The sequence below is a fragment of the Canis aureus genome, chromosome X (assembly GCF_053574225.1).
Source record: "Canis aureus isolate CA01 chromosome X, VMU_Caureus_v.1.0, whole genome shotgun sequence".
NCBI lineage: Eukaryota > Metazoa > Chordata > Mammalia > Carnivora > Canidae > Canis > Canis aureus.
Genome location: NC_135649.1, coordinates 34938917 through 34966188, shown reverse-complemented (window position 1 = coordinate 34966188; position 27272 = coordinate 34938917). Strand labels below are relative to the sequence as shown.

At 36.9% G+C, this 27272-nt stretch overlaps 1 long non-coding RNA gene across 1 annotated transcript; it reads right to left on the bottom strand.

Moving 5' to 3' along the window:
• Positions 1-520: 520 nt before the first annotated feature.
• Positions 521-27272, bottom strand: LOC144308485 (uncharacterized). Its single transcript, XR_013374954.1, has 3 exons — positions 26934-27272; positions 8950-9042; positions 521-675 (listed from the first exon to the last, which is right to left on the bottom strand). It is a non-coding gene; the product is annotated as an uncharacterized LOC144308485 (long non-coding RNA).

The window sequence follows — 27272 nt, the reverse complement described above, 5'->3', positions numbered from 1 at the left end:
AATACTTCTTACAGACTCTGGAATAATAAACACATTTACATGTTAGCTCATGTTCATCCTACAAAACATGAAATCTCTGATCACTTCTAGGACATAATAAATCATAGATATAATCTATGATCTCTATATAATAATCTGGAACACTTTTTACCTTAAAAGTCTTATGCCTGGAAACTAATTGGCTTTGGGACCTGTTTGTTAAGAGGTACTTGATTTCATCCAGTCAATGAGATATACTTGTTTGTATAAATCAAAATATTTTTGAAGTTTTAAGAATCATTCCACTAATTGTAAAGCAGGACCAGGACCAGTTTCTTCTTTCTTTCTTTCTTTCTTTCTTTCTTTCTTTCTTTCTTTCTTTCTTTCTTTCTTTTTCTTTCTCTCTTTCTTTCTTTCTCTCTTCTTTCTTTCTCTCTTTCTTTCTTTCTTTCTTTTTCTTCTTTCTTTCTTTTTCTTCTTTCTTTCTTCTTTCTCTTTCTTTCTTTTTTTTTCTTCTTTCTTTCTGAATTTTAGTCCACAAATGTCAATGAATTCACTGGATGAGAACAAGTTAAAGATAATAAAACTTTCGAAGTGAGCTTTGGAAAGGCTACTTGAAGAAGTGCCATGAAGTTCCTGCTCCAATGCTTGTTTTCTCAGTGATTCACAGCATGGCATCATAAATCAGCATTGCCTCTGAAAATGGGTGGATTAAAAGTTAGATTGTGAGGGACACCTGGGTGGCTCAGCGGTTGAGTGTCTGCCTTTGGCTCAAGGCATGATCCAGGAGTCCCGGGATTGAGTCCCACATAGGTCTTCCTGCATGGAGCCTGTTTCTCTCTCTGCCTCTGCCTCTGTCTCTGCCTCTCTCTCTCTCTCTGTCTCTCATGAACAAATAAAATCTTAAAAAAAAAGTCAAACTGAAATAAAAGTAAGTGAATGACAAAATATACTATATATTTTCTATTCATGAAAAGAGTATATATTGAAGCCATATGAGTTCATATTTCTATATATATAATATCTATAGCTAAGTTTATATTTATGGAAAACATAAATTGCCAATGGATACTTCAATAACATTTGTAGTTAAGGGGGAGATGCCCTGATAGCAGTACATTCACAGGCAATTTTACTCTTTGCAGAATGGTGAAACTTGTTTCATTTTCTCAGCAAATATATCCTGTACCACCTGCTTTGCCCAAAGAAGTAAATTAAGCATTGCAGTGGGTATAAATTATCTAAGAAAAACCCTTTATGTTATTATGGTCTAGTAAGGGAGACAAGATATTCTAGTAGAACACATAAGTGCTATAAACAAAATGTTCCTGGAGTGCTCGAGAAGAGTATGAAATCAACTTGGGAGAAATCTCAAAGCACAATGGAGGAAGTGGCCTGGAAGGAAACCTTTAAAAACAAGGATTGTAATCAGCAGACAAGTGAGAAGGAAAGGGAATTTTAAGCAGAGAACGACACAGTCTATGCAAAGCAACAGAAAAGGCACATGATATTTAAGAAACTGCTGGAGTCCTGTGTATGTGTAGGGAAGCAGAGGGAAATTAAAAAACTGTGTTGAGACAGTGGATTTCAACCGCTCCACATGTCAAAATAAATCATCGAGTTAGAGACAGATTGCGAAGGTCAACCCTGAGGTGATATAATAAAGTTTACTCTGGCCTTAGTGTCTAGAAAGGATTGGAGAGTGAAAGGGTTTGAGCAGGCCCACTAAAACAGACCACTGTGCTAATAGTCCAACAAAAGGGCAACAGCTAATAATTATGAGAAGCAACAATGGAAATGGAAAGAAAAGCTAAGATGTATGAGATCCTGCTCAGAAGAAGGATAGGATAGAGTGATTTGTTGAAGGTAGCCAAAGTCTAGGAAGAAGGCAAAATCAATGCTGATTCTGAAATTCAAGTTTAGGAGACTAAATGGATAGCAGTACCATTATCCAACTTAGAATATAAAAATTCAGTGAAGACTTCTGTGCATCACTATGAAAAGAAAACCTAATAATAACCCTTTCCTGACACCCATGGCTTTAGGTTAGTTATCCCCTTAATATACAGTTTCGTAGCACAATGAACCTTTAATTGTGGCATATCTTAGAATGTAATTTATATTAATCTGTATGGCATTCTACTATCTATGTGCCCTATGAGACCACAAAGTCCACGAGGGCAGAGAAGCACAATGTCTGGCAAATCATAAGTGCTCAATACATTTTTTGTTGGTTCAGTTTTCCATGTGAATGGTTGAGTAGACAAAAGAGTGAATTTTTAAATAACTTATTAGAAGCAACCAGTACATATTAGTGGCACAAAAATATTTACATCAAAGACAGTCGGTGTTAACTTGCATATCTGTTTATTCCAAGAACTTCAAAATGATGAAATTGTGCATTTGCTATCAACCTAGTGGGACAAAAATATTGAGTAAACTAATTTGATGAAAGACTCCTTATGATGAGGTTATGTAGGCTAACTTGAACAAGAAAAATTCAGAACCGTTTCAGAAGCTCCATCTTTGTGGGGGCACCTGGGTGGCTCAGTTGATTAAGCGTTGAACTCTTGGTTTTGTCTCAGATCATGATCTCGTGGGTCTTGGGATTGGGCTGTGTGCTCAGTGAGGAGTCTGCTCAATATTCTCTCCCTCTGCCCCTCCCCCATTCACTCAGGCTCACAATCTCTCCCTCAAATAAATATATAAATTAAAAAAAAATCTATAAACAAACAAAAAGAAGCTCCATGTTTCTTAGTGTTTGCTCTTCGTAGGACAAGCATGTGCTTAAAAGATTACCTTTTATAATTCAAGATCATAGCAGATGATTTTGTGTGAATTTTGGAAATTGTCAGTTGTATGTCTATGAAATAGAACAAAATTACATAAATGAACCCACTCTTCATGAAATGTTAAGGGTGGTGGCCTGCACACTTCTGCGTCCTGCATGACTTAAAATGAAAAGAACCGAGAGGACTTTTAGAGAGCTGCAGCTATTTGTTGTTCAAGATCTACACATCTTCTGTCTATTGTTAAACTACTGTTCTTCTGTCTTGTTTTACTTATAGGAAATGGAAGCTAAAAAGCTTCAAGGACTTGGTGATGATTCTACATTTAATTAGTGACAGAGCTAGACAATACGGAAGATGGACTTTATATGTATCGAATGTGTGTCTTGTATGTAATACCATTTTAAACATATTCATTTTTAAATGTCACAAGTCCCCTCTGGGATAATAGATGTCATCCCATTTTCTGCAGACAAAAAATTGGGGCTCATGATAATTCACTTTTTCCATGGCATATACTAAGTTGTAGGGTTGAATTCTTTGATTTCAAATCCCATGCTTCTTTAACAGCATCATGCAGTGTGCCAGTCTTCCTGGTTTCTGCTACCATGTTCCAGACTGATCACTTTCTGGGCAAGATAGAGCAATTTCAGTAGAAACATTGTCATCCAAAGGGAAGGTATGTTCTTACACTATAAACAGAATGAGAATTTACGTGATTATTGGCAAGGTTGAGGAGACAAGGTAGATCTGATTTGAGCAACATATAGCCCTGACTCAGAAAAGCAGACCTGAAAGAAGCAGGAAAAAGCATCTCTGGATTGACAGAGCATAGTAAGCATTATCATACACTTAGGGAAAGGAGGACTAGAGGTTGGCAGTTGGAGGCCACCAAGAGAGACTTGGTCTTTGTAATTTTTGTCCTGTTCTGTTCCCCCGGATTCTTCCCTTTTTCATTGTAGCAAAATATACATAACATGAAATTCATCGTTTCAAAGTATACAGTTCAATGGTATTTAGTATATCTGCAGTGTTGTGCAAGCATTTCTACTGTGTAGTTTTAGAACTTCATCATCTTCAAAGGAAGAATCATATCTATTAAGCACGGATTCTTTTCTTTTTAAAGTCAAGGGAGAAAGCAGCTGTACAGGCTGGGATAAAAACATTTAGCTGTGAAACAGAAAGCTTCCTGCTAAAAAATAATCAAGAGCATCTCCAAGTTTCCCAGTCATTCAATTTCTCCCTTCTGCTGAAATGTACCAGCTCCCAATCAAAGACCATAGGCACAGACTGACAGAGAGCTGGAGTTTCATAAACCAAATTGGTTAAACATCCATTCTTGTCGTGAACTAAGGGAATTACCATCGAAAATACGATATAAGACTCCATTGGGATAACATACTTTGGTCATTAGGACTTTACTACCCACACATATAAAAACCAACAAAACTTGATGTGTGCGAGTGGGATGGGGAAGAGTCGCTTGTAGTTGTTACTTAAAAGGAGGAAAAAGAAGTTTGTGATAAAATGTTAACACATGGTTTAGTGTTTCTAGACAAAAAGAAATCAAGAAAGTACCTAAAATATTGAAGAAATATTGCCCAGGAGGATACAAGAGGGACAAAACAGAGCAGTGGGAATGAGGAGAGAATTGCATAAGGAAAGCAGAGGCATGATAGGTTAAGTCTTCTAAAAAGTTTAACGCAATGAAAGCGACAACGGAATCTACTGGAAGGTTTCCTCAATGGAGCAGAGCAACCCTGCCTCCAATAGAAAGAGAAAAAGCAACTGATAATTGATTTTCTTCCCCAACATGCCATGCTCCATTCACAGTAACCATGCAGGGTATTGTCTGCAGAAACCCACCAGATGGTCTGAGTGGAGAGGGAGAATTCGCAAGATGATACAAGGGAATACAAATCAGTCACTTTTATTGCAGCGTTGCTTGGAGTTTGATGGGAATGGCAGACGGCAAGAGTTTTTTAGTATGCATTTGATATCTTTCTTTGGGGAACCAATTTACTTTGATATTTTACCTCAAACATCAAAATGATACACAGTACCAGAGGCTCTCAGCGGGCTTTCTTAGCATGTCCCCAGAATGGGGACAGATTCAATCTCCCAGCCTCTCAGGTTACAACTCATTAACGGGAGAACAAGGTGACTAACAATGTGAGACAGTGGGCCAAACATTTACAAAGAACATTCAAGCACTCTTCACACACCTCTTGGAAAATCTCAGTAGGCAGGATAGAGAACAATTTTGGCTTTAATGGCTTCGATACAGTTTTTTAGTAGGTAAAATAATTTTGATTATTCATTTTTAGAATACCAGCAAGGAGTTTATTTATATCTTCCCAGAAAGGATCATGTTATAGGAATTGAGGTAGTCTTCAACCTAGGAAAATGCATGGACTCCAACGCTCCTTTTTAAGCTGGTGGCTTAGCATTTGTAATACATTTTCTTTTAGAGACAATTTACAGAATGAGTAGCCAGGTCAACCTCCAAACCCAGAATGTAATATTAAACTCAGTCTTAGATCGTGAAATAAAGGGTCATGAGTCTCTTATTTTTCACCCCCTTTCCAGGGCAAACGGTCAGTTTAAGGTAAATGTTTAAGACAAGGAAGGCTGGTCTTTGATTTGGGACGCATACCAGTGTCCTAGAAGCCACATAAAGCTCAATGCCCCCAGGCTGCTTTAAATGCGCCCCCTGCCCACTACCGTGGGATTCCAAGCAGGCCTGATCTGCCTCTTAAAATGCTGCCGGATCCAAAATTATCTATTTTATTTGCCTGTTATAAAATTGTCATGCTTTTCTTTCAGATAATTCATATTATACTCCAGTGTCAAGAAGGAAACAACTTGCTTTAAATCCTTCTTAATGCATGGATGGCTCATAATCCCTCTTTGTTGGCACCGATGTTTAAATTATTTAAAGAGACTTCTTGCCAATCCAGATATCGATAATCGACAGACTTTGTGTTAATAACATGAGGTGAGAATATTCAACCAGTGTAGGCAATTTTTTTTCTGAACAGGAGGCCTCTGAACAGGTTAGTGATTCCTGAAAGGTTAGCTCTCTCAAGAGATGTTGTCCCTAAAATGTTTCTGATTGTTTCTTTTTTGTTACTTTTTATCACCACTCCCAGCCCCCCACAAGTTTGTATGGTGACCTAGTGGTACCCGAGGCAGGATTGGTGATAAACATCAGCATTGAGGACTCTCCTAGAGACCAGGCAGGAACAGAAATAGCAGCCCTGATTTGTAAGGTGGGTGTTTTAGAGTGGAAAAATTAACTGGTTACCCTCTCATGATCAAATTCACTAGTTTTCAAAATGAATTTAACGATTCGTGAGAGCAAGATGTTCACTCTTCTGTCTGATTAAATCCCAATGAATCGTCAGCAGTGCAGAAACAGTATACACAGCATTTGACAATAACAAACTATAGGATGGCAGAATAATTTAATGTGCATTTTGTATAAATCAAGCGTTGTGTTTCCTCCATTGGGGTTACTTTTGCTGAAATGCACTGGGGAAAGTCATGAATAGGCAACAAAAATATTAGCACTTAAAAATCAGATTGCAAGGGCAACACAAATTTCATTGGTGTTGTGTGTTACTGAGCAAACAACTAGAAAGTTTATCAAGAAAAAAATGTGAAATCGATTAAAATTGAGATATAGAAAAAAAACGACTGAAATTCATTTACTTAGTGTCCTAACCCTTGCCAAGTCTTTAAAACTGTGGTTTCAAATAGAAAGCATAGATGAAGAGTAAGATTAAACAAGCAGGTATAAATTTACCTCTCTGAGAAGCACCAATCAGACAATAAACAGGCCAGAGAAATGTATGATATCCCAGAAAGTTAACAGTAGTGATAATATTCTCTCCAGGAACCAATGGATTTTTTCACTGTGAGCTCACTGATTGCTTAAGCATGGCCAGTTTTGGAGAGAGTCTCATCCTAAATAGCTGTCCTCTGAGATAATTCTATTACCTACTAGGCATATCCTTTCCCTTCTCAATGATGCATTTCTGGAGATTCTGAGCCTAGAAAAATAATCCTGGTAATAATGGACAAAATATACCATGTATTAATTATATGCTGAGTTTGATTGCAATTGTTCTACACCCATTATCTCATTTAATTCTCACAACTCTGTGAAATAAACATTGTAATATTTTCATTTTATAGATGAGAAAAATGAGACTTGTGAGATTGTGTCTGCCTGAAGTCGCATAGCTGGTGGAACTGCGATAGAAACCCTGATCTGTCAGAGAAAATCCATGCTCTAAAAGTCATGATCTTAAAAGTGGATTCATGCATGGGGTGCCTGGCTGGCTCAGTTGGAGGAGCATGTGACTCTTGATCTCAGGGTCATGAGTTTGAGCCCCACATTGCGTGCAGAGATTACTAAAAAAATAAACTTTAAAAAAAGGTGGATATATGCACACTAGCAAAAGTTCAAGAAGATCACTTGGGTTCTGGAAGTTAATAATAAATTATATATTTAAGTAAAAGCAAAAAAGCTAATGGGTACCGATATTTAGTGTTTATAGATTGACACAGGCACCCTCACTAGACTTACATATCAGATGGTCAAATACCATGGAGTACATGACTTGTTTCAGGGTAGCATGGGCATTTCACTACGCGGAGAAGTGGTAGTGCCCTGTCACTTTTGGCATATTGCCACAAGTTCCAATTTCTGTGTGTTTATTTTGTGGGTTACATTATGCAGTTTCCAATGGGCCAGTTGTTTGTTTGTTTAAGCATACTTTGTTTATAGGTGATACTAAAACGTAAACACAAACCAACACGAAAAGATGGGGCTGACCGTTCTAGTCTCTGATGTTTTTCTTGTTAACTAATTGTAAACAGAGTAAAGATGATAGTACAAACAGATCTGATTGGAAGGTGGCCAAGATGTATTTTAAAATTTTTCTGGAATCTGGGATCCCTGGGTGGCGCAGCGGTTTGGCGCCTGCCTTTGGCCCAGGGCGCGATCCTGGAGACCCGGGATCAAATCCCATGTCGGGCTCCCGGTGCATGGAGCCTGCTTCTCCCTCTGCCTGTGTCTCTGCCTCTCTCTCTCTCTCTGTAACTATCATAAATAAATAAAAAAATTAAAAAAAAATTTTTCTGGAATCTATGTGAAATGCAGATGTACATCCACTATTATTAACGATGAATGAATCTCACTCTAGATGTATATTGTGTCTTCAGCTATGAGCTATTGATAGTATGGAGCTATATTGATTAGCGAAGCATTAAAAGCTAACCACTTTGAACATGAACATAAATCCCTACAAATACTTCAGCAACATTTAAAATCATTAAGTCTCTATGCGGTATTTGGTAACAGTTTTCTAAAGTCAGTCATAACTATTTATAAGCCTCTTTTGAAGTTTCTTACTATACTTGCTTATGCCTACAAATTGTAAATATCAATACGTATATTAAGAGCACTGTTTAAGAACCGTGTTAGGATTGTAGGGATGCTTGGCTGGCTCAGTCGGTAGAGCAAGTGATTCGTGAAAGCAGGGTCATGAGTTCAAGCCCCACCTCAGGGGTAGAGATGACTTAAAGTCATAAACTGATCTAGGAGTGTAGTCGAAAATGTTTAGGGACACCTGGGTGGCTCAGCGGTTGAGCGTCTGCCTTTGGCTCAGGACGTGATCCCGGAGTCCTGAGATTGAGTTCCACATCAAGCTCCCTGCGTGGAGCCTGCTTCTCCCTCTGCCTGTGTCTCTGCTTCTGTCTCTCTGTGTCTCTCATGAATAAATAAATAAAATCTTAAAAAAAAAAAGAGAAAATGTTTAGAGATCAGTCTTCTAAATCACTAGTACTATGTTGTTCCTCTAGGAAAGATGAGGCTTAAAGCTGTTCAGTGAAAGGACATTTAAATAGTAAGAGAATAAAAATGTGGTTTCAGGAACATAAATTCTCAATGGCTTACTTAAAGCTTTCCAACTTTTAGCGTCTTCTTCAGTTTGTTTCATTGTCCTTATTCTACATAATCTTCAACAGTTTTAATACAGCCTTATGTGTCAGAACTACTTGGATCTGTAGTTTCATTTTCCAATTTTCTTGACTCTGTGCCTTCTGGTACATTATGTTACATACAGGTGAACTTGTCTACTATATAGCATGTTTGTAAAATCAGGTATTTTACCTTATTGTCCTCGCTCATTTATTTTTTTGGAGGTTGATTCTCTGGATTTCCAACTCTCTGAAGCACTTCTATTCAGCTAGTTTTCTTGAGTGACTGTGAAGTAAATTAGATATAATTTATACATTAATACTTTCATGTTAATATATAAAATATATTTGGAAACATTATAATCTGGGTCATGTATATTAATTTCTCTCTCTCTCCCATGACAAAATTGCCTAAACTCTTGAACAAATTTCACCTAATAAAGTTGGTGCTGTCATATGCCTGGGGGCAGCCCCTTGAACTGTGGCGACGACACTACTTGTCAGAACTGAGGTACAATCAGCAAGTGGTAACATGGGAAAAATGCACAGATGGGTATCAAGAACACTGAGAGTAGATAAATCCACTAGGCTAGGGCATATGAGGGAAAGAAGTGCAGGCCCAGAGAGAACTGGCATCAAGGAATTCCAGAGATAAACATCAGGCAGATATATTGCCGGGTAAGAACTCAGTCTCAGAACAGACTGGTCGAAGGCAATAATGATTCAAGGTTAGAACTCTAGTATCTGGGGGGTAAAAACACTAAAAAAGATATAGAAATTTATGATGCAAGGACTCTTGAAAATTGAAACCGTGACCCAAATTCAAGAACTGGACCATAAAGGGAGATCTTGATGTCATATAGTAAGGCAAAAACTGAATTTACTAGAAGCAGGGTACACTTTTAAAATATTGGTAGTGCTCAAGCTGGTTTGATGCTTTGCTGCCAAGATATATATCTAAGGTCATATGTTCCTTTTGCTTCAGAGTCAGCGAGTGGGTTGGGGTAAATTGACCCTACTGTGGGGCCCATGGGAAGTAAGCTCAGGAAACCATGGTAGGGATTTGCTAATCTGAGCAAGTGTCGTGCTAATTGGTGCTATGAAGTACTGGCACATTTTGTGGTTTCCTTAATTTCTATCTCCAGATTGAATTTCAACTGGCTATGTCCCAGGGTAAGAGGTTATTGTAACTACTTTTAAATAACGTCAGTCTGTATGATGAAATACAGATCTGTCACTGAAATTGTGCGCACTGATGCACAGGCTGTATTAGTCAGGTTTTTTTTTTTTAGAGAAACAGAACATATATACATATACATATACACACACATATATATATGTACATATATATGTAGGGGATATATATGTATACATGCATATACATGTACATGCATACATATATGTATATATACATGTATATATACATATGTAGGAGATTATAGTAGGAGGTTATACATATGTATATATAATTATATGTATATAATCTACTGGTTCCTTTAAGCAACACACATACATTACATATATAATATATGGAGATTATATATATATATATTATGAGATTATATATATATGTAATATATATATAATCATAATCTCCTATTGGTTCCTATACACACATGCACACATGCACTGGCTTCATACAACCATGGAGGTTGGCAAATCCAAATCTGCAGGATAGGCTGGCAAGCTATAGACTCAAGAAAGAGTTGATGGTGCAGCTTAAGTCCAAAGGCAGTCTGGGGCAAAATTCTCTCTTTCTCAGAGGATGGCAGTCCTTTTGCTCTTAAGACCTTCAACTGATCGATTTGATGAGGCTCACTTACCCACTCACACTATGGAACATAATCTGCTTTACCCAAAGTCCATTTATTTAAATATTAATCTCATCTAAAAATACCTCCACAGCAACATCTAGACTTGTTTGGCCAAATATGTAGGTACCATGGCCCACCCAAGTTGGCATATATAATTAATCATCATCCAGGAGTTCATATATAAATTCACTTCAACAAAATTAATATTAATTGTTTACTCTTTCTTAGGCACTAGACTGGGTGCTATGAGTCAATTAGAAATGGTTGGTACTGGTAGTGTCAATATCAGCTATGGAAATATTGTAATATTCTGGGCACAGTTGGGGACTTGAAATAAGGCAGCAAAAGGAATAAGAATGGAGAGAAATGGACAGATAGAAGATATTCTATCTCCTCAGCAAGACTTGGGGAATAATTAGATTTGGAAGAGGGCGAGGAAGAAGGTGGATGGACATTTGGGTGGATGGATATGTAATTTATTAGAAGAAGGAGTAACTTATGGGAAGATGAATTTACTTTGGAATCTGAGATGCCCTGGAACAACTAGGTGAAGTTATTCAGTGGGCAGTGGATATATGTTTATGTGGATCCAGAGGTCTGGATACAGATACAGACTTAACTAGTTGGCCAGGTCAAAAAAATGAAGAATCATCTTTGAGCACCTACCCTCCATCCAAACAAACAAACAAACAAACAATCCTGTGAGCTCAAAGTTTGAAATCTAGTCTCAGTCTCCTCATTTTTCCCTACTTCCTTGCTAATAACCTAGTGAAAATCATCACTGTTTCTTGCCTGGATTAGAGCAACAGTTTCCTAACTGGCCTTTCTACTTCTAGACGTAAATTCCCATCATGGCCTATTATGAATTAGTCATTATGACTCTTAAAGCATAAACCATATTGATGAAACTGGAGGCTATTATGCATTGTGAAATAAGCCATATACAGGAATAAAGAGCAAAACTACATGATCTCACTTACATGTGAAATCTTAAAAGTTGAATGCATAGAAGCAGAGAGTAGAATGGTTTGCCAAAGGTGGAGAGGTGAGGGATAGGTGAGGAGATGCTGGTCAAAGAGTAGAATGTTGTAGTTACATAAAATAAATAAGTCTAGAGATCTGATGTACAGCATGATAGCTATAGTTGGTAATACTGTATCAAATACTAGCAATTTACTGGGAGTAGGTTTCAGGTGCTTTCTCCACACACAAAAAATGGTAACTATGTGAGTAAGTGATATGTTTATTAGCTTGATTGTAGTGATCATTTCACTCTGTACATACTTGTCAAATCATGTTTTATACCTTAAATATATACAATTTATATATTTGTTTGAAATGTGTAATGGGGCACCTGGGTGCTTAGTCAGTTAACCGTCTAACTCTTGATTTCGGCTCAGGTCATGATCTCAGGGTCATGGGATCAAGCACTGCATTAGGTTCTATGCAGGGACTCTGCTCTAGATACTCTCTCCCTCTTGTCCTTCTGCCCCTCCCCCCACTCAAGTGCTCATGCTCTCTCTCAAATTAATAAATAATAAATCTTAAAAATGTGTAAAAGATTATAAGCCATATCCTGCCATGCCCCTGATGAAAATTATAAAATGGTTCCTCATTTCAATCAGAGCCAAAGACCATGTCCTAATGATGGCCCACAAGATTCTAGATAAACTCCCCACTCCACTGTCTTACCTAATACTATCATATCCTCTCATTCACTCTTCTCCCACCATACTTGTCTTGTTCTGCAAACGTGCCAGGCATGTGCTTGCCTCAGGACCTTTGCACTATCTGTTCTCTCTGCCAGGAATATATATCCTGTATCCTCCAGATATCTACATGGCTCACTTTGTCATTTCATTCAAGTCCCAGCCCAAAGTTATGATCCTGTTGAAGCCTTTAGTGACACCCTTATGTAAAATAGTACCTTGATCCCTTAACTTGCTTTATCCTTTTATAGCACTTATTACCAATCAATACATTCATTTGTACCTTCGCTAACTGGAATACAAACTGAATGCAAGTCTATTTTGTTTACATATCTATTTACAGCATCAGATTTATTGTATATGGATACTAAACATAGTCACAAGAGTGGATAGATCACCCATGAACTCTTATACTGTGATAAGAGGTCCCAATATGAAGCATTGAAAGAAATCAACATTTACGAGATGAATAGAGAAAAAACTCCCACTGAAATTGAAAAGTGACCACACATGTAGAGAAGAGATGCCCAGGTCACCAAAACAGAGGAAGGAGAGAATTTCAAAAAGGAAGGTAAACAAATGAAAAAGTAAGATATAATATTGTTTATATTTGCCATTTTTAAGAGTCCGTGATTCTTATTAAAGCTATATGAGTGACTGTGAAAGTAAGCTGACCAAAACTGCATTGGGACACAATATTTACAAATTGTTTAAAATTGTTTTATAAAGTAGAAATATAGGGGTATTCAGAGTTAAATGACAATTACAAGGTATTTGGCAGTGAATGCTTTAGATTTATTTTATATTACAGCTGGAGTCTTTTCAAAGAGTAGGCTAGATTCAAGAATATGTTTTAATCTCTATGAATAAATAGAACTGCTGGACTCTGAAATAACTAAGTACATTGAAAAGTTCCATACAATTTTTGATTAGCTATAATGAGAGATTTTTATTATCTGCTGGGATCCATAAACTATTGCCCTAATACCACATGTCATTTTGTGAGCAATCTCAGCTGGGACAGAAACAGAACACGCGTGTATGTGTGCATCTGAGGAGGCAGTAGAATTACTAGCTGGAAAGACTGATAGAGAGGGATGAGATTCATAGAGGTATAGAGAAGAGACAGTTCAGAGGACCTGAGCTAGGTCTCAAGGGGAAAAAGCAAGTGCAGGGATACTCCATACTGAGGCCGTGGAGGCCACTGAATCAAGAGGAGTTTTTCCAGAATGGTGGGGGGTGGTGGTGGTGAGTGGCAAACACTCAGGAAGGACAATACTTCCTCAAATATACTAGGAGAAGAGAAAAATAGCTTGGTAAATAGAAATAAGATTACATGATCAAGAGAGGACAATATAAACCCACACATGAGGCTGAAAGGGAAATCTGGAACAAGAACCAAGTATTAGAAAACACTGAATGAGGATTTACGTTAAGCTAGTCAAGCATAAGTAATAAGTGAGATGCTGTGCCGGTAATTTGTCTCATTTCATAGGTAGCTGTAGATGACTTGCATCTGGAGACTCCCTGGTCCTCTGGTAAAATATGCCATAAGCAAATATTTTTAAAATGGGAATGATATAAGAAACATTCTGCTGGGTACTGTGGAGTTTCAACAGAAAAGTTCTTCACTGGGGGCTATATTGTTATAATACTTGAGAAAGTAGCAAAGAGAAAGCTACAAATCCTAAGGATTTGGTCTTTGGGAGAGAAAGGGTTGAAAAACCCAAAACAAATAAAACAAAACAAAAGAGCACCTAATCTTAAGAGGGTAGCAACACAGAGGTAGCTACTATCAATCACAGTCTATATATCATGTATTCTTGAAATTTTAGGAGTTATAAATGGGTTACTGACCTCAATCGGTATGATCTTAGTGGGTTAACAATTATGGAAGTTTTGTTCCCTCTCATCATTCATCTCTACTACTTCTGATATCCCTTCCATATTAGGTAACAAATATCTTAAAGTTATCTTGACCATATGCCATAGTTTTCTGGTCCCCGGTCACTTTCGGTTATTAAAAAAAGTCATGTGGTTTATATATTTATTCATTAAGACCTAAGTGTTTTTAATTTTTTAAGGTTTTCTTTAAATTCCAGTTAGTTAATGTATGGTATTATGTTAGTTTCTGGTGTACAATATAGTGATTCATCACTTCCATACAACACCCAATTCTCATCACAAGTGCCCTCCTTAGTCCCCATCATCTATTTCTCCCATCTTCCTGCCCACTTCCCCTCTGGTAATCATCAATGTGTTCTCTAGAGTTAAGAGTCTCTTTCTTGGTTTGCAACTCTCTCTCTCTCTCTCTTTTTCCACTGTGATCGTTTGTTATTTGTCTTTCTCTAACTGACTTATTTTGGTTAGCATAATACTCTATAATTCCAACCACATCACTGCAAATGGTAAGATTTCATTCTAAAAAAGTCATATAATTTAAAAACTCCAACATTCAATCTCATTGGCTTCAAAGCTTTCCTCAGAGTGATACCAGGAGATACCTCTCCACCATTGATGGAAAACCTGACCTTTTCTTCTACCTTTTTAGAGAAAAACTCCTTTGGATTGAGGCATAGAAGGAAGAATAAGAGAGATAGTAGGCTGTACTAGCTTGCATTCCTACCAACAGCGTAAGAGAGTTCCCCTTTCCCTGCATCCTTGCCGACACCTATTGTTTCCTGACTTGTTAATTTTAGCCATTTTGACTGGTGTAAGGTGGTATCTCACTGTGGTTTCAATTTGTATTTCTCTGATGCCAAGGGATGTTGAGCATTTTTTCATGTGTCTGTTGGCCATTTGTATATCTTCTTTGGAGAAATGTCTGTTCATGTCTTCTGCGTAATTCTTGACTAGTGCAGCCACTTTGGAAAACAGTATAGAGGTTCCTTAAAGAAGTTAAAAATAGAGCTACCTTAAGACCCAGCAATCCCACTACTAGGTATTTACCCAAAGGATACAAATGTTGTGATCTGAGGGGACATCTGCACCCCAATATTTATAGCAGCAATGTCCACAAATAGCCAAACTATGGAAAGAGCTCAGATGTCCAACAGATGAATGGATGAAGATGTGGTATACACACACACACACTCACACACACACACACACACACACACACACACACACCATGGAATATTACTCAGCCATCAAAAAGGATGAAATCTTACCACTTACATTGACGTGGATGGAACTGGAGGGTATTATGTTGAGCAAAATAAGTCAATCAGAGAAATGCATTTATATGGTTTCACTCACATGCAATTTAAGAAACAAAATAGAGGGTCATAGAGGAAGGGAGGGAAAGGTAAAATAAGAAGAAATCAGAGAGGGGGACAAACCATAAGAGACTCTTAACTCTAGGAAACAAACTGAAGGTTGCTGGAGTGGAGGTGGGCAGGAGGATGGGGTAACTGGGTGATGGGTATTAAGGAGGGCAAATGATATAATATAATGAACACTGGGTGTTATATGCAACTGATGAATTACTGAACTCTACATCTGAAACTAATGATACACTCAATATTAACTAATTGAATTTAAATAAAATAAGTCAACAAAAAATAAAAAAATAAAGTGAATCTCTGAATTAAGGAGAGAGAGGGAGAGAGAGAGAGAGAAAGAAGGAATCCTCTTACATGGTTAGTCTTCTGTCTATTGCTGGTGACTTTGGCTAATGGGTCCTCATTGACAGCGTAAAAGTCAGGATTCAGTAAGCTCTGTTACAGTAATAAACAACTCCAAAATCTCAGTGGCTTACAAAAAGAACTTTCAAAAATTAATCTTAAAAGTCTTCTGGGATCTAGGTGACTCTTCAGTTCATATTTTCCCATGTGTTGGCTTAGCATTCCAGGGTGTTTATATCAATGTGGCCTCTCCATGAATATTTTTACAACCACTGCAGTGAGGGAAAAATAAGCTGGAGCACCAAGCATTGGAAATGAAACACTTCCATATAGAGGTGATACGTGCTACTTCTGCCACATTTCATTGGTCAGATCATACTATATGTCCACATCACATTGCTTCAATGGGAAACTGTTCCATGTGTTCAGAGGTAGAAAGAATTTGGGTAATGAAGAATGATGGTAAAAAAAAAAAAAAAAGGAATGATGGTAATGCCTACCACTGATGTCTTGTTTGGTTTTGGGGGGTAGGGGGCACCATACAGTGTAATCTTCACTGAGCTTCCTGATATTGGCTGACAGTATGTTAGAATCATACCCTAACCCCTTCTCTGGGTAAAATGTTTTGTCGATTTTTGTCTGCCTATATAGCCCTACTGCATCTGTCTCTCTTGTACTGTATACTCCTTCATGTGGACTTAAGGATATTGCCAGGTTCTTTTCTGCACAGTCTAGTGCTGTGGAGTACTGGGGAGTGTCTTGTGTGAGGGCTTTCCTCCCTTTTACCAAGAACACCACACTACATTTCTTCTTTGATCTGCTTCCACTGGCTGTACCAGGAAACTCTGCCTTTACAGCAGAGAAGGAAGCAATGGTAGCTATGTCTACAGATACCCCACAAGCTCTGGGAGGCACACATCAAGCTTTCCCCAAAGCTCCCTCACTCCCCACTACTATACTCCCAGAGTGCCACAGGCAGGTCTTAACAGGCATCATGCCAACAGTGAGATATTTATCTCCTAATCCTACAGAGGAAAGACGGAGAGGAGCCGCTATAACTTGCCATTAGAGTGCCTACTACATGCTGGCTTGCCTGCCTTCACATTAGCCTTCTGCTTTTATAGACTTTGGGAGTGGCCTGCAGAGATACTTGAGGCTAACAGAGTCAGTTCAGCAGCTTCTTTATAATAACCAAAAGGGAGATGTCTGGCTCCAATTATTAATTAGGCCTTGGAGGCCTCTCTAAAATGTAAAGTTTAAACATTCTTTGTTCTTGGCTTTGGGCTGCAGGTACCAATTCCAAGGCAAAAGCAAAGTCATCCTCAGTATCCTTTCCTATCAGGGGTCTTTGTTTATTTTTCTTCCGCTTGCATAACTTAAAAGAAATTTGAAAAGGGAGCTATTCCTTCGCACATTTTTTAGTTGATATGTAAAATCTCCCCATGTTTGAAAAGTTGTAAAGGGTTCCATGTCCTGCACATTGTAAACGCTGACTTGAAAACTTCACAGGACCAATTCCCAGCCTACACAAATATGATCGTGCACTCCCTCTGCCCATCACCCATATTCAACAAACTTTAAGATACTGCCACACTTGCTTTATCTATCCCTTTTTTGTTATCACTTTTTTTGCTGAAGTCTTTCAAAGAAATCGGATGGCCCATGTCATTACATACTCCATCTTCAGCTTGCTTTTCTGAAAGTATGAACTTTTTGTGAGAAAACCACAATGTCATTCTTGTAACTAACAAAACTAAAAACAATTCTGTGAAATCTGTTCCAGTTCCCTACCGCCTATGTGTGATAGTCAGCCTCCAAGATGACCCCAGATGATCCCCACCCTCTGGTCTTCAAACTCTTGTATGGTATCCTCTTATGTTGCACCAAAGTTAGTCTGTGCGACTAATAGCATACAGCAGAACTGATGATATATAACTTCCAATATGAGGTTAAAAAAAGGCTGGCTTCTATTTTATGTATTCTCTCACATACCTGCTCTGTCTGTCTTGGGTCACGTATACTGGGGAAAACAAGCTGCCATGCTGTGATCTAGCCTTGTGTAGAGGCCTGCATAGTAACGGACTAAAGCCTCTGGCTAACTACCGGAAGGGAGCAGGAACCTGCCAACAACCATGTGAGTTAGTTTGGAAGTGGATTTTCCAGTCCCAGCCAAGATCTGAATTGACTGCAGCCCTGGCCAACAGCTTGACTTCAACCTCACGAGAGACCTTGAGGCAGAAATTTAGCTAAGCTGCTCCAAGATTCCAGCCTCTTAGGATGTGTGTAATACAATTGTTGGCTGTTTTAAGTTGCTAATTTTTAGGGTAATTTTTAAATAGCGGTAGAAAAAACCAAATTACTGTATAACACTACCCCAAAACTTAGCAGCTTAAAAAAACAAGGCCTTATTTAAGACCTTTATTATTCTGTGGAGTGACTAGGCTGTTCTGCTGATCTTGCTGAATGAGGTTCACTCAAGTGGCTGCATTCAGCAGACGAGTTGTCAGGGAGCTTAACTCATTTGGAACATCTGGGATGACTGGACCTTTCTCTTCAGTCTTTAACCCTGGTCTTTTTCAAGGGCATGTCAGTTTCAGGGAAGCATTTTAAGTGGTCAGAGGCAACATTTTCAAGGACCTTTCTTCAGCTTCAGGCTCTATAATTCATACAATGTCATATTTATTATATTCCATTGGTCAAAATAACTCAAGGGAAGATCAAATTCAAAACACTGGGGAAAAACACACCACGTCTTGACAGCAGGAGCAGTAATGTAATGTGGCAATAGTTTTCAATCTACCCCAGTTCTCTTCTAGGCACAATTACTTACATTCTCACCTTGTATAACATAGCTTATCTTTTCCTCTCAAATTTGAATCTCATTAAGACATTTGGCTCAGGCTCAAATTCTTAGTCTCATTATCTAAGTCTGATCCAAATGTAAATTAGGCTCATACATGTAGTTCATCCAATATATTTCTAGAAGTGCAGTTCTTGACCCTAAGACCTGTCAGATAAAAAGTCATGTTATTTGCCTTCCTCAGATATATCCAAAGGTAAGATAATGCCAGGATACCTACAATAAGCACTTCCGTTTTTAAAAAAGGAGGTCCAAAGGTAAACAAGATAGACAAATCTTTAGTTATTCTTACCAAGAAAAAAAGAGAGAAGACTCAAATAAATAAAATTATAAATGAAAGAGGAGAGATTACATCTAAGATTATGCAAATACAAAAAGATCATGAAACAAGTATGAACCATTATACATCAACAAACTGGGTACTCTAGAAGAAATGGATAAATTTCTAGAAACATATATTTGACTAAGATTGAATCATGAAGAAATAGAAAATTAGAACAGATCGATTACTAGTAAAAGGATTGAATCAATAATTCAAAATTCCTGGCAAAGAAAATCCTAGGACTAGATAGCTTCACTGGTGAATTCTACCAAACACTTAAAGAAGAATTAATGCCAATTCTTCTTCAATCCTTCCAAAAAATCAAAGAGGAAGGAACACTCCCAAACTCAGTTTACAAGCCCAACAGTAACCTGATACTAAAGCCAGAAAAGGACACTAAAGAAAAGAAAATTGCAGTCAATATCCCTGATAAACACAGATGCAAAAATCCTCAACAAAATGTTAGCAAATCCAATTGAACAGTACATTAAAAGGATCATACACCATGAATAAGTGGGATTTATTCCAGCGATGCAAAAGCGGTCAACATATGCTAATCAATCAACACGATACATCATATTAAGAAGATAAAGGATAAAAATCATATGACCATCTCAATAGATGCAGAAACAAACATTTGAAAAAATCTAACATTCATTCATGATAAAAAAAATTCAACGAACTGGGTATAGAGGAAATAAATTTGGTATAGAGGGAATGTACCTCAACATAAGAAAGGCCATATATGACAAGCCCATAGCAAATATCATACTCAATGGTGAAAATGTTTCTTCTAAGATCAGGAGAAAAAAACAAGGATGCCCATTCTTGGCCCTTTTATTCAACATAGTACTAGAAGTCCTAGCCCAGAGCAATTAGTCGAGAGAGAGAGAGAGAGAGAGAGAGAGAGAGAGAGAGAGAAAGAGAGAGAGAGATCATTCAAACCAAAAAGGAAGAAAGAAAATTGTTTCTATTTGCAGATTACATGATATTATATATATAAAACCTTAAAAGACTCCACCAAAAAACTGTTGGAGCTAATTAACAAATTCATTTGTTTCCTGTACCTTACTGTACATAGCTAGGAGAAGCCAACTGTCATGCTCAACATTCTGCTGAGGCATGTCTTTAGCCCAAGTTGTAAGTTCATTTATGTGTATTTTCTATTCTCCAAGATTGTTCAGGTGACATTTTGCTAATTGTTTCGCTATTATACAATGTAGATTCTCTTTTTCCTAGACTCAAATAACACTTCTCTGTTGCTTTTCCAGTTTTAACTAGCTGTCTGACATTTCTCAAAACTTTGCTAACAGACTCTCCATTGTTTTCGTAGCCTCTGCCTGCTTCCTGGTCCCATAGACAGTATTGCACCTTTTAGTGCTTTGTTACAACATCACAATGCTTCTGCAAACCAATATTATAAATGTTACCTATTACAAAGTAATAGATCACCCCAAAGTTTAGTGGCTCAAAACAATAACATTTTATGGGACCTCCACCATATTTAAAACTAAGAACATTTCCATCACCCCAAAGATACCCTTGTTCCCCTTTCCAGTCAATCTCCATCTTTGACATCAAATAACCACTTGGAGATCTTCAGTCTATCTCCATAGAAGGGATATGTTTTTCCTCAAGTTTCATGTAAATAGAATCATGTACTATATACTCTTTTGTGTCTGTAATCTTTTTCATAGCCATATTTTGAAGTTCATCCAATAGTTTATGTTCAAGGAACTCTATGAACACAAAGCAAGAGAAATACTAATGAAACTACATCTAGGTGCTGTAAAGCCAATGAAAATAATAGAGAGACAGCAAATATTAAATGCATTCAAAAGAAAATAAAGGCATTGCCTCCAGAGAAACAATAGATGATAGTTGAATTCTCAAAAAAATAATGGAATTTTGAAATTATGAAAAGTATATTCTCTGATCATGGTGCTATTGAGCCGGGTCTATTAAAAATCAAACAGATAACTAGGAAATATTTATACATTTAGAATTAAGAAATACAATTCTAAACAAAGGCTAAAAATAATTATAAGTTAAAAATATTTTGATTAAAATGAGAAGTAAATGTCAACATATCAAAATTTTTAAGATGCAGCCACATCTATCTTTACATGGAAATTAAGAGGAGTGACACCGATGGAAAATATGGAATAAAGACTGCTAGATATCCACTCCTTCATAAAAGTAACAAGAACACTGGCAAAAATTGTCAAAATAAACTTTTTCAGAACTCTGGCAATTAACCAAAGGCAACAATCATGAGAGGGGCTGAATCAAGAAAAATGGCCCACAGGGTGCCTGAGTGGCTCAGTCTGTAAAGCACTGGACTCTTGGTTTGGGTTTAGGTCTTGATCTCAGGGTCATGGGATCAAGCCCTGTTCTGGGCTCCACACTCAGCATGGACTCTGCTGGAGATTTGCTCTCTCATTCATGCACACACACACTCTCTCTCTCAAATAAATAATTATATAAATAAAATCTTTAAGAAAAAACAAAAATGGCCTACAGTCATGGTGAAAATCAGCATCCTACCAGTTCCTGGGGTGTCAGAGCAGAGATTAAACTTTTGTAACTGATTAACAAAATAAAACATCTAAAAGCAAACAGAAAAATTTATTAGAATTTAAGGGATAAACTGACAGAACTACATTAGTATGGTGTATTTTTCATAAGTTCTAGTCACTGAAAGATTTAGTAGATTAAATATGCCCAAGGTTATAAAATTTGAATTATACAATAAGTATAACATAACAGATGTTGAAATTTTTATACCAAATTTATAACCAAGTAGGAAATAATGAGAATGAAAGATTCTGAGGCACCTGAGTGGCTCAGTCAGTTGAGAATCTGCCTTCACCTCAGATCTTTCCCAGAATCAAACCCTGCATCAGGCTCCTTGCTCAGTGGGGAGTCTGCTTTTCCCTCTGTCCCTCACCCTGCTCAAGCTCTCTCTCTCATAAACAAAATCTTTAAGAAAAGAGAGAATGAAAGATTCTCTTTATGATAACAAGACTATCTAACCCGTAGAAATAAAAGTGAACTGTATGAAACTTACACAAAGAACACCATAACACTTTACTGAGGGACATAAAGGAAGAATCAACTAAACAGAGAGATGTAAAATTACTCGGGGTTAGAAATATTAGTTGTCAATTTTCCTCATATAAATTCATGATTTAATGGAAGTTCAATTAAAATACCTTTTTTTTTGGAAATAGGAAAATGAAGCTCATTTGAGAATATATGCAGTAGAGATGGATATATTTAGAAAGAACTAATAGGAAAGATTGTATAGATTTTAATATATATTATAAAGCTACTTATTTTGGAATTGGTGTCAAAATAGGTGGATCAATCAGAGGAACATAATAGACATTTCACAAAAATACAAATGTCAAAATAGGTGGATCAATCAGAGAAACATAATAGACATTTCACAAAAATACAAACTGGTATGAATATTTAATATTAATTTCTTTATTTAGGAAGTATTTGCTGATTTCTTCCTGTTCACTCATCACTCTCTAGGTATTGGGGATATAGAGATTAAGAAGACAAAATGTCAGGGCACCTAGGTGGCTTGGCCAGTTGAGCAGCCGATTCTTGATTTTGGGTCAGGTAATGATTTCAGGGTCGTGAAATTGAGCCCTGCATTGGGCTCCACGCTCACTGTAAAGTCTGCTTGAGATTCTCTCTTTCCCTCTCCCCCTGCCCCTCCTACCACATGCATGTGTACAATAAATAAATAAAAAATAAATAAATAAATAAAATATTTTTAAAAAGATAAAAATATCTGCTGATGTGAAACATCTGATGCTAAATAAAACAGTAAACAAGTATATATTTAAATATATCATTTCAGGTAGAATTAAGTTGTATAAAGAAAAATAAAGCAGGCTAAAGGTACAGAGTGTGCTGGATGGAATGGCATTTTATTTCAGATGGAATGTTCAAGGAAAGACTTTATGAGTGGGTAACACTCAAGTGGAGATCTGACCTAAATAAAAGAGTGAGCAGTGCTCACTGTCTAGATAATAACAAACAGTAAGATCCTTAGGTGAGATTGAGCTTGGCATGTCCAAAGATTAGAGAGAATACTGGTGTGGTTAACAAGGGAAAAATGGTAAGAGATAAATCTGAGAGATAAAGTGACATTTGAAGCTGGTGAGTCCAGTTCAGATATTTCAAGGAGCTCAGTGAGGACACTTGGAAAATCACACCACACTGATTCCACAGGATAAATGTTTCTTTCAAATTATAGAAGAAAGGGCAGCCTGGGTGGCTCAGCGGTGCCGCCTTTGGCCCTCGGTGTAATCCTGGAGACCTGGGATCAAGTCCCGTGTCGGGCTTCCTGTGTGGAGCCTGCTTCTTCTTCTGCCTGTGTCTCTGTCTCTCTCTGTGTCTCTCATGAATGAATAAATAAAATATTTTAAAAAATAAAGATTTATTTAAAAATAAATTATAGAAGAAAATATAGGTAGATATTTAAATTATCATGGAATGGGTCTGGACTTTCTAAGAATTAAGGTTGTAATTCATAAAGGATAACTGATAGATCTGTCTAAATGAAATCTTACAACTTATGTAAGTGAAACGCTGCAAAGACAAACTGAAAGGCAAATAAACTAGAATGAATATTCACAAATATGAATTACAAATAATTCACATTGTTAGTAGAGGCATAAGTAAACTCCTACAATTCCTTAATAGACAAACACCCCAATCTAAAAAGGGCAAAGGACACAACTGATGACAACACAAGTAGATATCAAAATGTGAAAAAAAGTGTAATTTTTTTTTTTTTACTATAGACCAGTGTATACAGAGACACCATATACACTGGAAGTAATAGTTTAAATCAGCACCATCTTTTTGGAGAGAAGTTAGGCAGTATTTACCACAACTCAAAAAGACATATAGTACGTGATCAAACAATTAAGTTTCCAGAAATTTATTCTAAATAAATTATTGAAAATGCTTGCAAAGATTTTAGCTATAAATATGATGTTTATCATATTTACAGAAAAACAGGAATAATAATGTTCAACATTAAGAGATTGAACAAACTCTGACTCAGATTCACTTATGTATACATGTACATTCTAGGCAGGATTAAAGTTATATTGTGGAAGAATATGGAATGATTTAAAAAGACATTTATGATGTATTCACTGATACAAGGAACTTACAAATATGTATGTTAAAAACCAATATATATGTTCTCCTTTTCCTTTAGCTGTGACTTGCAAACTTTTTGGTGGTCACAAGGTCTTTGAGAGTCTATGAAAGCTATGGATCCTTTTTAAAGAAAATGTACATATGCATATACTTTAAAAAGTTTTGCAGCTCTTCCCTATCTGTTTTTAATCCACCTTTTTATCTTTATATCTTGCAAATTATTAACACTATCCTTGCTTTGAGCACCCTTCTCCACAACACATACACTGTCCAGTCAAACACAGTTTTTTAAGAACACATCATGCCACCATAACTGTGCAAAGCCATTATTCTATACAGTATACTGTATCCATCATTTTCTTAGCTACTTGGTTTTGAAGACCCAGATCATATGTCTTTGGTGAGGCCTTCCTTTATTTTATTCACTCAGTTCTCTATGCTTTGAATTCCTATAGCATATGTATACGTTCTTCTACTCTAAAGTGTATTAGATTGCATTATTTTAATTATCTCTGTGTCTCTCTCTTCACCTTCTTCTCTTTCAACTTGGAATTCCTAAATGCAAGTATCACATGTAGCTTATCTGATTTATTACTTAAAAATTTAGTAGAATGCATAAATAAATGAATGTATTACTTAATTGATTCATGCCAGTAATGAATGATAGTGCTTCATAAATCAATTTTCTACTTGTATCTGACAGTGGTTTCTGGGTTATTCAGATGTGCTAAAACATCTAGTATGAGTTTAACTCTTTCCCTTTTCTCAGTCTAGTTCTCATCCCCTCACATTGGACTTCTTTCACTTCAGAGGTGAAATCAGTCACCTCTGATATAAAGTGTCGTTATCATGTGGGAGCAAAGAAAAATAAGGATTTCCTGCATTTATACGGAAATTCTTTGGGGATTTCTTCCATGATATAGACTTATTATGATAAAATGGAAAAAAAAAACATTGCAAAGGTCAAAGACATAAAAAAGTGTTTGAAGACATGCAACCATATGATATAGGTTTGGAGCAATGTTAAGGGAGCATGGAACATAGCCCATTCAACCAAGAGCAACTTCACAATAATTCATATCTTTACTTGTATCCCCTGAGTCTTATTAAGGGGACACATGGTCTCTGGAAATGGATCTTAAAATTATCTTTGTTTCTTCCTGTCTTATAAATTTGTCTGATATCTTGGCGCTTCTTATATATATTTCCTCTCAACTCTCCCACTCTGTGCAAATTAGTTTCAGCCTTCAGCTCGAAATACCAGTTATAGTTTTCCTTTTATCTTCCTTTACTTTTTCTCTTTCCTTTTTTAAATTTAAATTCAATTTGCCAACATATAGTACATCATTAGTTTCAGATGTAGAGTTCAGTAATTCATCAGTTGCATATCATACCTAGGGCTCATCACGTCACTTGCCCTCCTTAATACCCATCACCCAATTATCCCATCCCCCTACCCGGGTCCCCTTCAGCAACCCTCAGTTTGTTTCCTAGAGTTAAGAGTCTCTCATGGTTTGTATCTTCCTTTACTTGTGATCCTCCATTGCTAAAGCCTAAAGGCCTATGTGGCAAGGCTGGACCCTCCTTTTAGGGTGCAGAGAAGGAAAGAGCCAAGAGGCATAGTCCTCTTTTGAAGAGGTATCAGGAGAGAAAGAGCTGTGTATAATAAAATAGGATGAATTTTTAACTTGCCATATTATGAAATTGTTGCATGATCTGAAGCAAAGTCACATAACCTCTCTGCTTTCATTCCGTATTTGTACTCATTCACAAGCATCCACGTAAATGTAAAATGAGAAAAAAGAAAACGCTTTACAAATGCTGTACAAATGCAAGTTGGTTTTATTATTATACAAAATGATCCAGGGTCAAAACCAGAAGTAGGGATTCCTGGGTGGCTCAGCGGTTTAGTGCCTGCCTTTGGCCCAGGGCGCGATCCTGGAGTCCCGGGATCGAGTCCCATGTCCGGCTCCTAGCATGGAGCCTGCTTCTCCCTCTGCCTGTGTCTCTGCTTCTCTCTGTCTCTCTGTCTATCATGAATAAATAAATAAATCTTTAAAAAAAACATGAACCTTTAAAAAAAAAACAAAACCAGAAGTATTTTTCAAACATTTTTATATAAAATAGTTTTGATCTTTAATGACCAGAAATATTAGTCATAGTGAATGTTTTTATATAATGCTGGTTCTGGGACCTTCTTTCCTGAAAATATTAAAAGTTAGAATTAAAATCATGAATCCTTTATTACTTGTACAATGTTTAGTTCTTATTTGACTTTTAGAAGTTTAAAGACTTTAAACAATCTTCTGTGATTAATTTTAAGACAGTATTTAAATTCTCTACAGAGCATAACTTAAAGCCTTTTTTATTCGTCTTCCATAGAATCTGTAACGAAGTAGAACTCTTTTCAACTCCTTTAGATTTTTCTGGGACTTGGTGCCATCATGAGAGTTAGGCATTTTATCATTCAAGATCCTGAAAATGACTTTGAGTTAGTCATCTGAGAGTGGAACATGAAACTTCAGAGAATACAAATTTGATTACATTTGAGACTAACTAAATAAAACTAAACAACATATGAGCCCCTGAAAAAAGGCCCAGAAAAAAAAAGCAGCAGAAATATAAGAAAGCTGTGAATCAGCAAAAATCTTACCTTTCTCTTTTTCACTCTTAAGAGTCAGGAGCACCAGCCTCATTAAAAGAGCCAACAGACAAAACCTTTTATAGAGTGGGATCTCCATCTGCTTGGAGAACAGAGGGACCTCTGGAGTTTTCAATATAGCGATATGTCTATGCTGTGTTCCACATTTCCCCTACAGGTTTTGGAAGAAAAAAAAAGAAAAAAAAAACAACCAAACCCTGTACTTCTGAATTACTTAACAGGGTTGTTTGGTTGAGGATTAACTCCTGAATTGCTGTGGAGACAGATGTCCCCATCAGCTTTCAAAAGATCTGTGCGTCTGAGAAGAGTTGTGTGTCTAAAGATGATTCA